The sequence below is a fragment of the Paroedura picta genome, chromosome 7 (assembly GCF_049243985.1).
Source record: "Paroedura picta isolate Pp20150507F chromosome 7, Ppicta_v3.0, whole genome shotgun sequence".
NCBI classification, from domain to species: domain Eukaryota; kingdom Metazoa; phylum Chordata; class Lepidosauria; order Squamata; family Gekkonidae; genus Paroedura; species Paroedura picta.
This window is the reverse complement of record NC_135375.1, coordinates 91,091,190-91,107,895: the sequence shown is the minus strand read 5'-3', so window position 1 is coordinate 91,107,895 and position 16,706 is coordinate 91,091,190. Positions and strand designations below refer to the sequence as shown.

General features: G+C 41.1%; 1 long non-coding RNA gene across 2 annotated transcripts in view; it reads left to right on the top strand.

Annotated features, from left to right (window-relative positions):
• LOC143841270 (uncharacterized) overlaps positions 1–16,706 on the top strand; it is a 621,460-nt gene that overhangs the window by 41,166 nt on the left and 563,588 nt on the right. For both annotated transcript variants that reach the window (XR_013232647.1, XR_013232646.1), the window contains exon 2: positions 588–696. This is a non-coding gene — a long non-coding RNA (uncharacterized LOC143841270). The remainder of the gene's footprint in view (positions 1–587; positions 697–16,706) is intronic.

The window sequence follows — 16,706 nt, the reverse complement described above, 5'->3', positions numbered from 1 at the left end:
TAAAAATCTAATGACACCTGAAATCTTGAATATTGCATTCTTTGGTTTAGGGCTTAATTGTTGTTGTTAGTTGCGAAGTTGTGTCCGATCCATTGCGACCCTATGGACAATGATCCTCAGGCCTTCCTGTACTCTACCATTCCCCTGAGTCCATTTAAGCTCACAAGGGCTTAATTAGTAGGAGGTAAAATAAATTTTGTAATGTTATGGGACTACAGTAGGTATTATTACAAGAGAGTAATAATTATCAATTTTCCAGTTTAGCTTTGCCTTAATTTTGAACTAACAGCAAACACAAGCAACAGCCCAATCCTGTTTTTGCTTGTTTAGAAATGAGTCCAATGAACTTCACTGGGATTTATATATATATTACTGATATACTGGGGAAAACATCTCATGCTTTTGATTTGTGTGCAGCTGGATATACAGTTATAGAAATGTAATGTGCTCATTATTACATTAGTTTCAACTTGCCTTTTATAAATAATCTTGTGTTTCAGCATAGCAAGATAAGTCAGGCATATACTGGAAACTTAATGAGGGAAAGATTTAAAAATATACCTGAACATTCATATTGATCATTCCAGGAACCAACTGGAAGAGTGCTGGAAGCAAGCAAACACAGTTTGTAAGCTAGATCTGTGACTCTTCACTCTGCCTGCATCCTTGATTGCCAAAGACCGTTTCCATCCATAGGTAAATGCCTTCATTTTACTTGACAATTGCTTTTGATTGTGTTACAAAATATGTCAAGCTTGTCAATATGTCACAGATTGGCAAGATTGGTATTTTGGGCAAGAAGATTGTCTAAATGATTAAAAGAGTTAGGTCTTCAAAACGTGGAAACTTCAAAGTAAATCCATCATGCAAATATGCCAACTTTTCACTGTCCACAAATCAGTGTTTTATTCCAAATGGTATCTGCTGACATTTAGTAACAAGAACTAATCCCATGCTGATCTGGTAGAATGAGAAGCATTTTTTTTAGCCTGTCTTTTCATCATAATATTTGCTAAGGATATTTCTGGCTGCCAGTCTTGATACAGACTACAATCTTGATACAGACCAAACTATCTAAGTTGGCATTCAAGTTCTTGACAAATGTCATCCTCTAAATGCTTTGTTAGAACAAAACACATTCCATTCTAACGAAACTTCTGCTGGTATTGCATTTCAAGGGGACCATTTGTAAATTAGCCTCAAGCCCATCCTGAATGTTGTTCATGTTTTATAATATGAGATGGCTTTAAGATAATATGAGAAACTAAAATTATAGGAGCAACTGCTTCATTTTTTTAAAGCAGGGCAACAGGAGGTGTGGAATCTTTGGGGTATTTGGGGTTACAGTTGATTTTTTAAATGCTGGGATTGCTGATGTTTATATTTTTTATTATTACGGCTATGATCTTTTGAGAACATCTATAGAAACTGCAGTAATGATTGATAGAAATTACTAAAGTATATGACCCTCGTTGACATGTGGAATGAGAAAACTTCCAGCAGACTGTAACAGACAATAATGCAAAGAGCTGCTCATTTTAGGTTTGGCATCTTTTCTAAATGGTTACTTACTGACTCATTCAAAAAGTCTCATTAAGTTACGTCTGTTTCCAGCAAAGGACTTTTGGAAAGTTATCACATGTATTTATTTATCATTGTCCCCTGCCCATCAAATTTTACTTAATTTTTTCTCCGTTTATGAGTCCTGCACTGTCTTCCTTGCAAATTATTTTCAAAATAGTTTTTTTTTTCACGGAAAAATAGTACCTTATCAACAAAAATGGTGCACTACCTTTCTGTTGTGAAATGATTTTATGGTTTGCAGATTAAGTAGAAAACAACAGATATACTAAATATAAGGTTGAATTATTGAAAGAAAATTCCAGTGAGTCTTTGATTATTTACCAGCATGTATACACTGCATGCCTACAAGAGGAATACACTGCTGTCTTGGCTTTCAGTGGGAAAGCTCATTGCACTGTAGTGGAATTGATCGATTCAAAGTGAAGATGAATGTAATGATTGCAAAAATAGTGAAAAATCAGTATGTTTTGGCCATCCCTAGAAATTAGGAAAAAATAATCAAGGCATACTAGAAGTGGTAAAACGAACTGTTTTTTAGAGGTATGCACAAACAGGATAAATATAGACTCTTGTCTCAAATTGGTTGAAGTAAAGATAAACTTGTTGAGAGAGGTGATCTCACAATTATTGTACCATTATCTTCTCCTCATTGGCCAACTTCTAATGGTGGGTCACCTGGAGGAAAAACTGAGATGGAAATTTTATCAGATATGGTGTATGGAAACATATGGTCCATTATTTGCACTAATTTTAAATCATTTGGGGTTTTATAGATCAACTCAGCATGTACATGGAAATTCCTGATATTACTCTGGTGGTATGTCACAGATAGTTGGCCATTAGCTACTGTCTAGCTTGTACTAAGGACATAAAATGGTATACTACAGAATAATCTAATAATAATAATAACAACAACAACCACAACAATACTAGTAGGTCTTTATATCCTACCTTTTTCTGCCATATAGAGCAAGCTTTCTTAACTCTGGGGTTTTTTGATAGCACTGGAATGGTTTCCCGAATGGGTGGGAGTTAATTATTTATCATATATTTTTAAAATTTGTTAAACATTTATCAGTGATATGACAATATCTCATCAGATCATGGAAGCTAAGCAAGGTAAGTATGTGGATGGGAAACTACCAAGGAAGAGTTTGCAGAAGAAAATGGTAAGCCAGTTCTGTTTAGTCACTTGCCTTGAGAATCCTATGGGATCACCATAAATTGGCTGCAACTTGTTGGCAATTTACACACACATGCACACAGAGAGCTTATATTATGTACAAACACAAGTGCAGTGGCAGCCAACTTAGCTGGGACATGGGAGAAGGTTGCAGATATATTTTCTAGTTATATTTTATGTTCAAAGAAAATATATATATACCAGTGTAATATCAAGAGCCAATGTGATGCAGTGGTTAAGAGCCAAGGCTTCTAATCTGGTGAGTTGGGTTTGAATTCCCTCTCCTCCACATGCAGCCAGCTGGGTGACTTTGGGCTCGTTCTGACAGTGCTGTTCTCACAGAGCAGTAATATCAGGACTTTCTCAGCCCTACCTACTTCGTAAGGTGCCTGTTGTGGGGAGAGGAAGTTAAGGTGATTGTAAGATACTTTGAGACTCCTTCTGGTAGAGAAAAGTGGGGTATAAAAACCAACTCTTCTTCTGGTCAAAATGGTGCAGATATTTAACATATTTGAAAGCACAACTAGCAGTCGTGCAATGGGTAGAGATGACATCCCCCTCTCTCATTTTTTCAGAGTTTGAAATGGAAAAGTTAGAAACTTTGTTTTTTGATGTTTGTTGATTATTTAACAAAAATCACTCTGTAATATATGATACCAGACTCACATTTTCAAATATTCAGACTATTGAACATTGGGGATTTGGTGCAAGAGAATCAATTTGTACAGGACAAATAAATGGTGGTATATGGAGACAGTGACACATCTCTCTTACTTCTGGGGTTTGGGGGTTCAAATCTAAGATCTAAACTCAGCCTAGGGTTGCCATCCTCCAAATAAACAAACAAATAAATATTAAGAACACATATATTTCAACAATGAGAAGCATTTACTGCTGCTATAATTCCAGAAACCAGGTTTTCCAGAATTATGTTCTACTTCATGATCATTTGCCTGATCATGGCATAAAGCTGAACAATGTGGAACCCTTTGCAAAATGAAGACTAGAGGTTCTTAAGGCATGTAACAGCAAGCCTCCGTGATTCAAGAAGCAAATTGTTCATGCAAAAACATAGATCTTCTAGCTACTACAGCTTAATCTCATAATCACTCTGGAGTCAAACTGATCAACAGCAAAGGTAAAGGCAAGGACATCTTTTAAAGTCTACATGGAGGATCTTAGTGCTGTCACCTAAATACATGGGCAAATAGTAGGGAAAAGCTTCAGTGCAACCAATTCCAAATCCTGTAGGATGGGGAAGAGGAAAACCCACACACTTTAATAAAAACCCACACACTTTAATAAAACCTTAAAAACTGTGTAACTAGAAAGATCTATTGTATTAAAATAACATCATGCCTGATTCTTCCTTGTTGTCCCCTGTCGTCATCCCCCCTCCCCCGTAGCCACTTGGAACATTCTAAAGAAATATAAGTAAGTTTTGTTTTCTGCTCTCCACTTCCAAATATTGTCCTGTGGAATGAGATGTACATTCTCTCAAGGCAGAGATGTGTGGTATCAAAGCTTACATCTCTCCTTATCAGACGATAAACATAGGGAGTGAGAACATAAATCTGCTTATAGTATCTTTGTTCCATCCCTTTCTCCAAGGTGTTTGGGTTGGTTTTCCAGGTATTCTCACTCCTATTTCATCCTCAAAACAACACTGTGAGATGATTTTGAAAGAGTAGTAGTAGACCAAGATTGCCTAGTGAACTTTAGTGGTTGAATGTGGATATGAACCCTGGACTCCCAGTCCCAGTTTGCTACTCTCAGCTCTACCCAAATAATTAATTTGGGGTGGTGCGGGGGTGGAGAGTCATGTTAGTCTACTGCTGGGGAAAATAAATAGACTTGTGACAACTTAAAGATGAGCTCAATTTTTTTTTGCCAGTCTTGTCTATGAAAACTGGTGCTGGAATAAAATACTGTGTCTTTAAGGAGCACAAGACTTGTTATTTTTGTTTGTCTCTTGATTTGATGTACTATATGATTTCTTGCACTATATTTTATTTCTGATTTTTATCATATTTGGGTAGATAGTATATTCTTCCAAGTATGTGATAGTGTTTTATCATCCAATCACAGATTATTACTGACTAGGAGACAAGCCTGTTGCATTCAGGAATACAATGGGTGCTAGATGACGGGGGTGGAGTGGAAGAACTCTGCGGATGGCCTCCCCTTCCCCCCAAGACCTGGAAAGGCTGCAGGCAGCTGTTATGGAACTCACCGGGAGGGGCAGCTCTTACACGGCAGGGATCTGCAGCCTCCAAGCCTCAGAGGGAAGTGGAAGGAGGAGGGTGTGGTTGGGGAGGGGGATGGAAGGTGATTGGCTGGCTGTTGGACAGACAGGCAAGCTGGTTGGAGGAGGCGGCACTCAGGGGTGGGACAGCCACCCCTGATCAGTGTTAAGTGCTGAGTGGCATTGAAGCCATGAGACACACTCCTCCTCCAAGGCCTTACCAGAAATATTAAGTGGAACAGATGCGTAGTTCACTGCTTTGGGTGTAGAAGAAGGGCTATGGAGCGAAATTTAATTTGCTGTACTGCACTATAACAGAGTGGATGTGGGCTAAAGATGGCAGTCTCCTGGTGAGACCTAAGGATCTCCAGGAATTACAACTCATCTCCAGACTACAGAGATCAGTTTCCCTGGCAAAAAAGGATGCTAGGAGGGTAGACTCTGGCATTGTATTCCATTGAGGTACCTGCTCTCCACAGGCTCCATCCCCAAATCTCCATAAATTTCTCACCCTGGACCTGGCAACCTCAACCTCCCATTTCCTGCCAGTGGGCTCCAGTTAGAAAGCAGGCTATATCAAACAGATATGTTTCTGGGGCAGATGTGTCCCTCAGTATGCATTGCAAACCATTCCTGCCCAATGTGAATATCAACAGTGATAGAACAAAGTTTGAGTCCAGTGGCACCTTTAAGCTCAACAAAGTTTAATTCTGGGTATAAGTTTCCATATGCATGTACACTTCTTCAGATACAGTATCTGAAGAAGTGTGCATGCACAAATAAGCTTATACCCATAATTAAATTTTGTTAAATGTGCTATTGGGTTACAACTTAGAATCATAGAATCATAGAATCATAGAGTTGGAAGGGGCCATACAGGCCATCTAGTCCAACCCCCTGCTCAACGCAGGATTAGCCCTAAGCATCCTAAAGCATCCAAGAAAAGTGTGTATCCAACCTTTGCTTGAAGACTTCAAGTGAGGGAACTTTGTTCTCTTGTTCAGACCAAGAGAACTTTGTTCTCTTGTTCAGACCAACATGATTTCCCACCTCTATCTACCGACAACAATAGTCAAGGTTCTCCCCCCCCCCCTTTATGAACCTCTGCTGCTGATTCCCATAAGAAACTGATAAATATGACTGAGTCCTTAAGGTGGATAAGGGGAATTTCTGAGAACCCTACACATTGAGGAAAATGAATTAAAAACTTCTTTGAGTCTTGGTTTCCACAGAAATAAGTTAGTGGATGAAGCTAGCATGACTGTTTATTTAACCTTTTAAATTAGGACCCTTATTAAAATGAGTTGCCAGCTACAGGATATCCTTATATTAAAACAGATTTATTTCATCTGTTATTCCAGTCCAATATAGGCTACTAGAGTACACAGACTTGGTTACAGGTAGGCAGCAGAACCATGTAACTAGACAGATGGGCAATTAATTTTGCAATCAGGATGTATCAGAATCCATTCCTGTTCAGATAGCATTAGTGTTGTGTCCTTATCCTTAAGTCCTGTTGACTATGCTTTGCAAACCATCATATTGTGGTGGTAGCACTGTTAACTGTCAAGTCAGAACTATAAATTTTGTTGCCTGAAACAATTTTTATTTCAATAAAATTGAAAATGGTGTTAATTAGATTTAATTTGAATACCTACGATGTATAAAATAACATAAGATTTTATTGTACAATTAAATTGTGCTAGTGTTGTACAAAACCAGTTGGAAGGAGCTTCCCAGATTTAATAATGATACCAAAAATGTAAGAAATAAGATTTTATTCTACAAGTAGATTCAGCTAAGTTTGTATGAAACCCGTTGAAAGAAACTTCCTGGCTAAAGTATATGAAAGGATGAAGGAAAAAAGAACAAAAGAATGAAGCTAAGGGGACAAAATGTCCTACAAGCATTACTGTGGTACATAAAAGAATGTAATATAAATGCCAAGCAGAACACTATAGGCATGCTCTAACTAAAGTTAAGCACTTAAATATCTCTTTTGTTTAACGGTTGAGTTAAACTCGTGCTTACATTTTTTCACATTGAAATCAGTAAAATTTGGTATTGTTTAACTTTTGCTGGATAGTGTCTAATCATGCAATTCTAGGAACTTAAGTTGGGGGCATCCCTATTTACTACAGGTTGAAAACTTAGCCAGTGAAATTCTCTGGTCCAAGTTCTGATTGTGAGAATATTCATTTAAAAAACCCCACAAACATAATTTGGTATGGCAGTGTTTATTGCCCAGGACAATATCAAAGAAAGTGGCATCTTACAAAGTCAATGGCAACATTCTGATTTCTACATGTATGCCTCATGGATGATATTTTAAAACTAGCAATAACACATGGTGATATAATCCATTGTGCAAGTAAGTGTTACAAAGTTCTATATGTTTCAGCCTGCCAAATGTTACTTATATGATAGAGAAGAAACCCGTAAGTTTCTACCGTGGCTCCAAAAATCATCACATCAATGTGACTGATGCAAGGAAACAATTGCAATAGGTGTGTTACTAATGAATGAAAGAATTAAAATGCTATGAAAATGGCAGTCTTTTTTGTGTCCCCAGAAACTTGCAGGACTTAAAGGTCCTTCAAAGACTTGTTAACCAGGCTGCCTAGTATGGGGTAGGGGGTATGACATCTGCCTCTATAACTTTCAAATGTCACAGCCTGCCTCACTGCCATTGTATACATACTTAACCCATTATGAGAGGATCTGCCATAGTATATCTTTTTCCAGTGTACAGAGGCCTACCAAGTCTATTTGGCACTCAGGGCAAGTGGGTGATGTGGGGCATGGTGATGCAGGGGTGTGGGTGAGGGGTACAGTTGATCCGCTCATCACATACCCCACGTGTCTCCTCTGGCAGCCTACCCACTTTGCACATTTCTGCCCTGCCCCTACACATCTCTGCTTGCCCATCAGCCCCTCTGCAGGTCTGTTCTGTTGGCCTGATTGCTCACTCTACATGTCTCCTCTACTGGCCAGCCCACCTGGTGGTGTCTCCTCTGCCAGCCAGCCTGCCCAGCACCAAAGGACCTGAGGGAGGGCTGCTAGCCAGCCTACCTACCAAAGTCGTCCTGCACCCGCCAAGCTGGTGCCCAGGGCATGCACCCTAGTCACCATAACCTGGAAATATTACTGCCAGTGTACAAAGAAGGTGAGCTAGCTATTCTGGGAGGAAATGGGTAAGACATTGTAGCTCTTACAAACAAATATGTGCTTAGGTAGAATTAGAAAGTCCTACTAGAAAATAATTGAATTAATAAATAGATTTTTTGTTAAAGTCCTTCTAAAGTCTCTGTCTTTACAATGACTGGCAGAAAGAAGAAACATTTTGTACATTTAACTGGAACATTAGCTAATTGTTCTGGGTGGATAACATCTCCTTTTTGCTGTCTCCTTTTTGCTGTCCTCACTTCCTGTCAGGAACTGAAATTTGATAGTGAGTAGTCAGAATTACAGACAGAACAGAAGATTTACTCCTAAACATTGGAAATAATTCTGTTTTGATTTGTTGCATTTTTTAAAAATCTTACTTATGTCAGACTTGATCAATAAAGTTCTAACTGCATGTTGTTAAAGCTGAAAATCATTCCTTGAAAACCACTAATATAAAGTGCTAAGGGTTTTGCAAAGATGTACAAATATATAGAACTAGCTTGTAATCAGCAAGATGATGAGCATACCAGCATTTAGTCAGTAGTTTATGAAGAATCACTTAAGTTTACAGTTGCTTCCACGTGATATCTTAAAGCAGTATTATCATCAGTATGTCTGTTTTACCCTGTAGTTTTAGTGAAGTCACTTTACTCTCCTTATCCACAAATATTTATCTTCACCTTCATCTTAATTCTTTTTATTGAAGCAGGCAGCTTGGTGTGTGTAGCTGGGAGGGGCAGTTTAAATCATCTGCCATAGCTGCATGCATTAGGGAACTGACACTATTTCTTTGCAAGAAGGTGTAGTTTCTTCAAAGAAACCTTTGTCTCTTCAGCATTGCCCTTATTATTTTAGTTATGGTCTCATGAACCAGCTGAATGTTCAGTGCCATCTGAAATCTAAGGATCAACTTGTTTAGCAATATTTAATCCTGTGGCAGATAGGAATAACTAAAGCAGCAATGCAATATGTTCTCTGTATGTAAATCTTTGTCAGAGTCCCTGTATGCTTTCCATATTGTACACACACACACACACACTCACAATTTGTTTGACTTCCTCTCTATTTTCCTACATTTTAATACCTTTTCCAACTAATATTTGGTCCAATATTTGTTCTCTGTTGCAGAGTATTTGTTTAAGGAAAATTGTCAAGTTTTGTGATCCAGTAATAGCAGCTTTTACTTTATTTTCAGTTCTTTTAACCTGTTGGACAGAAGGCTATTATTGTAAAAGTGCTGTGTTCTTTAACAAAATTTTATTTACTCCTATATAGTTGTGTTTTGTAATGGACACTTCTAATGCAACTTCGTTTTAAGAATAAAAATGTTATGTAGTTTTAAGTAATTGATCTTTATGTATCCATAAAATACAAAACTCTACCCTGCAAACCTACTTTGCAGAACAGAGGGTGGACCTGGGCTGAATCTGCATGGAGCTTTTATTCCAATCCCAGGTTGATTCAATCTATGCTGTCTACACTGAAGGCAGTTTCCATTTTGATTTGGGGTGATTTAAAGTTTTCATCTGCAACAAGCATGATTGATCAGGAGTGACCCTACCTCCCCCCCCCCCTGCGATATCCTGGAGTCGATATAACCCTTGATATTTGAAAAATCGGCATGAGTAAGTATGCAGCTGTCTGCTTTCCCCAAAATAACTTGTTGCTGCCTCAGGGCTCCAACACTGTAATAAGGCAATCTGCCCCTGATTGGCTGGGTACCAGTTCAAAGAATCCTAGTTCCTGATTGCAAGATTTATTTTTTAAAAGGTTTAAGATGATGTGCTCCAGAACCCAACTTCTCACATCAGAGATTTGCCTCATTCTGTTAGAGGATGCTGCTGCCTCGTCTCCACTCATCTTGGCTCCCCTCCGCCGTTCTACCCCCCCTGCTTGTTCGCCTGCCCACCCGCCTGCTTGCAGATTCAGCCCCTGTGAGGTAGGAGAATCTGAGAGATGAGCATCGGAGGCAGTTCTCTTAATTCTGGAGGATGAAATCCAGGGGTCCTCATCTCGACTCATCTCGGCTCCCCCCACTCACCCACTTGCTCACAGCCTCATGCAGATGGGTTTCTGTTTCAAGTGTGTGTGGGGTAAGCACAAAGACTCAGGTTCAAATCAATCTGAATTCAGCAGGATTGAAAGCAGAAAAAAAAAGCTCCATGGAGATTCAGCCCTGGTGTGCATGATGGAGATCTGGGTTAGGGAGGGCGAAACAGCTGCCCTTAAAGAGCTAGCCCCTGTTGGTTTTCTGTTCTCCATCAGTCTTGGACTGCGGGGTGGGGAGGAAGAGTGGCAATACTAACCCAGGAGGTTTTCTCCTTAAGGGCTCTTCCTGCACTGTCAATCCTAGGAACTGAATGTGTCGGCCTTGGGTGGGGCTGGAGAACATGGCCATATGGATTGTTTACCATGCACCCAACATACCACCAGATGCTCTGCCAGCCCTGCTGGAGGTGGTAGCAGCCTGGAAACTACAGTTTCCTAGACTATTATATATTTTTTTCATTTTTATATTTCGACTTATAGATCACCATTTCCCAAAAGGGCTCATCATAACAATAAAACATAATGGATAAAAACATAACCCCATAAAATCCCCAAATTATCAAATAATCAATAATCAAATGACAGGCAGTAATAGGTGCTCATCTCCTCCTATCTTGTTCAGCCTAGTGGGTAAGTTATTTTCCAATGAGAGAGGTAGCTGAACCAGTAGCCAATAAACTTTTTAGGGGGATCCTTGTTTGAAATACTGGGACCCTGCCCTGGCTTCAACCATATGCCTGGCTGAAGAGCTCCATCTTACAGGCCCTGCGAAAAGCCGACAAATCCTGCAGGGACCTTAGCTCTTCCGGGGGTATTTAGTTCTGGGGGACTTTAATGTCCATGTTGACATGTTGTCTTCTGGAAGTGGGCTGGACCTGTTGTCAGCCATGGTGACACTGGGGCTCTTGCAATTTGTTGTTGGCTCTACCCATCAGGCAGGCTATACCTTGGATCTCATTTTTGGTGTGAATTTGAACATGAATCTGGTCACGGCTAATGCTCAGTTGGGCACTGAACAGATTTTAGCTTGCCTGCAGAGACTTATGGATCCAGTTGGATTCCTGAATGCTCTGTGGGACCCAATGACTCCCAGCATCTCTCTAAATGGCCTAGCAATTGGCATAACAGAATGCTGGCTGCCATTGATGAGATAGCTCCCTGACATCCACTCCGGCTCCATCTCAAGCAAACCCTTTGGTACACTGAGGAGCTTTGCAAAAAGAAACAGAAACTGAGATGACTAGAGTAGGTTTGACGAAGCCTTGAGAACATCTTATAAAATGCCGATGAAAGCTTATGAGATGGCGATGAAGTCAGTGAAATGCAACTTTTACTTGACCATGATCGTGTCTGCTAACTTGCGCCTGGCACAATTGTTTAGGATAATTCAATCTCTTACTGCCCTAGAAGAAGGGCAACAAAAACAATAGCTAATAGGATATCAGCTGTGAGGTATATGCAAGTAAGTTTGCAGACAAAATTTTGACACTCTACCACAGCCCCACTTCAATCTTAGACATAGAAAGTGAACTAGAGGCCCCTTGGCCATCTTTGGAGAAAATACTGAGTAACTTCAGACAACTCATGATGACTGAAGTAGACAGAATGCTTGTAGCAGTGAGACCAAGTACATGCCCACTAGACCTCTGCCCATCATGGTTCACCCACTGCTGAAAAAAACCATCTCTAGACCCACGAGACCCTGACCAACCCGTTTCACAACTAGGGTTCCTGGGGAAAATGATTGAAAGGGCCGTTGCAGACATAATGTCAGCATTCCTGGAAGAAGCTTCAGTTCTAGACCCATCCAAGTCAGGTTTCCAGCTTGGTCATGGGGTAGAAACTGCGCTAGCCGCCCTGATGGATGACCTCTGTCACCATTTGGACCAAGGTGGGTGGGTGCTGCTTTGTACTATTAGACTTTTCAGCAGCATTTGACACAGTCAGCCATAAGTGCCTAGCTCACTGCCTCACCGATGCTAGAATATGGGGGGACAGCCCTTCAATGGCTGATCTCCATTTTCCAGGGCCATGGACAGAAGGCTGCAATAGGAGATAGATCCTCAAGCCACCACCAGCTTACACATGGAGTCCCTCAAGGAGTTGTCCTCTCATCAACCTTAATAATCTTCATGCAGCCTCTTGCCCAACTGGTATGGAAGTTCAGGCTGGGATGTCGCCAATATGCAGATGATCCCAGCTCTTCCTCCTGAGGGATGATCACCCTGATTCTCCCACAGATGCATTAGCCAGCTGCCTGGAAGCAGTGATGAGGTGGCTCAAGCAGAGTCATCTGAAGCTCAATCCTTCAAAGAGGTCCTATGGCTAGACAGAAAGGGTCCAAGTGAGGAAGTGGATTTGCCCAACCTGGATGGTGTGCAGCTATCAGCGGCTTGCTCCACCAGGAACATGGGTGTGATCCTGGATGCTTCCCTTTCAATGGAAACCCAGGTCATAAGAGTAGCACAGCTGGCATTCTACTACCTTCTCTAAGCTAAACTACTAGCTCCCTACTTGGCCCCGGAACACCTAGCCACAGAGATCCACGCGATAGTTACTTCTACCCTTAACTCTGACCCACAAACTACAGCTGGTCCACAATGCAGTAGCCAGGTCCTCACAGCAACACCATGGAGTTCACACATCCAGCCTGTTCTCCAACAATTGCACTGGCTACTAGTTGAATTCCGGATCAGGCTTAAGGGTTTGGTAATTACCTTCAAGGCCATACATGATCTGGACTCAGTGTACCTGAGGGACCACCTCTCTGTCTACACCCTTCAAAGAACTCTGCACTCCGCCACCACCAACCAGCTAGTGATTCCTGGCCCCAAGGAAGTTCTCTTGACTTCAACCAGGGCCAGAGTGTTCTCTGTCCTGGCTCCCACCTGGTGGAATGAGCTCCCAGAAGAGATCAGGGCCCTAACAGAACTCAAACAGTTCCACAGGGCCTGCAAAAGGGAGCTCCTCCTACAGGTATTTGGTTGAGTTCGTGTGAAGCCAAACAACACCAACTGGGCCCCTGAACCTCCCTCCCTTATACCCATATGCTGACCAATCATGGGACTGTTAGATTGCTTACTGTTATTGTTAGAATGTTACGTGCTGGGTAAAGACTGTGATGGAAGGGGACAGATTAATATCATAATTTCATAATTTTGGAACAATTGTAGTTAATTATTATAGTTGTTGTTGTTAGAAGCTTGATATAATTTTGCATTTCTTTTGGAATCCCTTTGTTCTCCTTGTGTATTTTTGAAGCCAAAAGAGCCAGGCTGGTGTAGTGGTAAAGAGCAGCAGCTTCTAATCTGGCAAGATGGGTTTGATTCTCTGCTCCACCACAGTGGAGAATCACAGTGCTCCATCACAGAACTGATAGAACTGTTCTGACCAAACAGTATGATCAGGGCTCTCTCAGTGTCACCTACTTCACAGTGTGTCTGTTGTGGGAAGGTGATAGTAAGCTGTTCTGAGATTCATGGTAGAAAAAAGCAGCATATAAAAACCAGCTCTTCTTAACAGAGGTCTAGAGACAATTATGCTTTCATAAGTGATACTTCTATTCTGCTCCCATAGTATTTCATACCCATAATGGACAGAATTCCCCCAAATGAACAATCCATAAAAATTATGAACATATCATAATTCATAACTGTGTCTATTAGAGATGCCAATTTATCTGGTAATTGTAAGGTATTTTGGTAAGCCAAACTCTGTGTGTGAAGAGTAGGCATAGAATATAGCAATGTGTGAAAGAGATACATGGGGACCCATTTCATTGAACAAACATCTTGGAATCCTTTCATGACATATAATGTTACCCTCCACATCTATTTGCAGACTTCTGGTATTTAAGATTAACTGTTGTTTAATGATAGAAGCAATGCTGGAAGGTAATGCTTAATGACGGGCAAACATCAAAAACACTGAATTTCAGAAATGATGATGGATATAGTTGGCAGTTTGTCAGAAAGCTGAAAAGTAATTAAAGCAGCACCTGCCTGGCTTTTGGAACAAAAATCTTTATGGTTACAGAAAAACAGACACAAGGTAATATTTTATGGAACTCTGAAAGAGAAGGGTATTTGCTGTGGATTTTCACTGGAGGAATTACTTCCTCCTACTCTGTTTAGTAAATGTTTTGATAAAAATTTACATCTCCTAGGGGAGAATATAGGCTATATAAGCAATAAGATCTGCTTAATTATGAGGAATACCTGTTTAGGTTTTGTTCAGAAGGGGTGAAAATTACTTAATTGCTGGGCTTACCTCTGCTTTTGGATGCTTAAATTCCCAAGTGATTTTACAGATGCTGAATATCTGCTTATCATTTATCCCATGGAATCTTCTGTCTTCTTGAAGGATAGCAATTTTGATGTTACACAGTAATGAGTTGTCTTGGCTGTTGGCTTTTTCTGATGGTTAGGCAGAAGCTGTGATGCAGAAATATGTTAGTGACAAGTGTCAATGGTAGTTTGCAGGTTTTATAGAAAAGAAACCCTGAGGATGTAAATGTAAGGTGCTGAAGGCAAGATAATCAATTCTCAGTGGTTCAGATGGGTGGCATCTCAACAAATGAAGAACAAATTCTAAAAATATAAAAGGTTGCCAAGTAAATTCACCAAATACAATGACTCTGTTTTTCAAATAGGACTTTTTAATGTGGTCCCATCTTTGTCTTTCCCATTTGCAAGATTGGCTATTTCCGTTTTCTGTCCCCCATCTCCAGCATGGTTACAAGTTGCCTGGTGGTTGCTGTTGGCCTGACCCCAATAAGTCCTCCCTCAAACACCCCTTTCCCTTGCCTTTTACTGCAGTGGCTCCTGAGAGCATTTGTTTCTTATGTATGCATGCATGTATGCAATTGTTTGTTTGTTTGTTATATATATAGCCACTGCTCCTGGCCAGCCAGCTTGCGGTGGCTAACAACAGATAAAAATAATAAAAACAATACCCTAAAAATTCCCAACCCTCCCACACTAGTTAAACCCTCCCTTCTCACCCCCCACCCAGGTTGTACTGTAGTGGTAGTGGACTGATCTGATGACCATAAAAAGCTTCAGGTAGATGAACTCATTTCCTGGGAAAGTGGAGAGGAAGAAGAGCCCAATTTTGAGGGCCATGCAAAACACATTTAGATCCGATGGGTTCCTCAGTTCTTCTGCAAGCTTATTCCACCAGAACAGGGCCAAGGTCAGGTGAATTTCATGGGGGACGGGGATTTCCAGTATACAGGATATTGTAGAACGCAACACCCTGTGAGGAGTAGGGTTGTGTGCTTCGACCGCTGAAGCAGCTGTTCCAGCCCAAAGCAGCAAGTGCCGCAGTGCAGGGGGGAGGGGCGGCATTGGTGCTGGCACACCAGCCGGCACCCACATGCAGGTACAGAACTAGTTAGTGCCAGTTGGTGCCTGCATGATTGGTGCGCTGGCACCGGGGCCACCCCTCCCCCTCGCGCCTCAGCACTGGCTGCTTTGGGCTGGAATGGCTGCTTCAGCAGCCAAAGCGTACAACCCTGGTGAGGAGCATAGAGCCCTCATGTACATGGGGCCCAGACTGTATAAGGCTCTAAAGGCCAAACCTTGAAACTGACCTGGCATACAACCAGCAACCAATGTAGCTGCCTCAGCGCAGGCTGAATATGGCTTCTCCAAGATGACCTAATGAGAACCCTAGCAGCTACATTCTGCACCATCTGCAATTTCTGGCTCAAATACAAGGGTAGGCCCATATAGAGTGAGTTACAGAAGAGTAGCCTTGAGATGACAGTCACCTGGATCACTATGGCAAGGTTGGACAGATAGGGCACTAGGAGCCTCACTTGGCATAGATGGTAAAATGCCAGCTGGGCTACTCTGGTGACCTGGGGCTCCATTGTCAGGGAGACATCCTGTATAACCCCCAAATTCCTGGTCTTGTGTGCAGTCTTAAGTTGTATAATGTCCAGGGTGTGGAGGCTCGCTTCCTGATCTGGCCTCTTCCTACCGAATCACAGGTCCTTCATCTTGGAGGGGTTGAGTTCTATTATTTGGGGAGTTTTGATCCCTCAATATATTTTCTTTTTAGAATTCTTTTCTTTCTTTTTGCTCAATCCTGTGGCTTTTCTCACATATGTAGCAAGATGTCTCATCTGTTCATGGTTCCAAACTCTGAATTTAAGTGTCCATAGATGTTGCCCTGTTAATAATTAGATATATTGATGACATAGTCTAACTTCCATGACCATTTCAGTAGAAATCAGTTATGCTAACTTGCCAGGAACTATAGTATTGTCTTTACTGTCTCTATATTGTTGCTACTCACCTCAAGCCGGTTTTGAGAGTGGTGGGTTATAAATCCAATAAATAAATATATCTTTATACTCTATATCTTTAAGAAGCAACTCTAATTGTGTTGAAACTATTGCAGACTTGAGTGTCTCTAGTTAACCAGCTTCCTGTCAGAGCTGTGAGCATTTCCCCTCCTTTTATTGGTAGT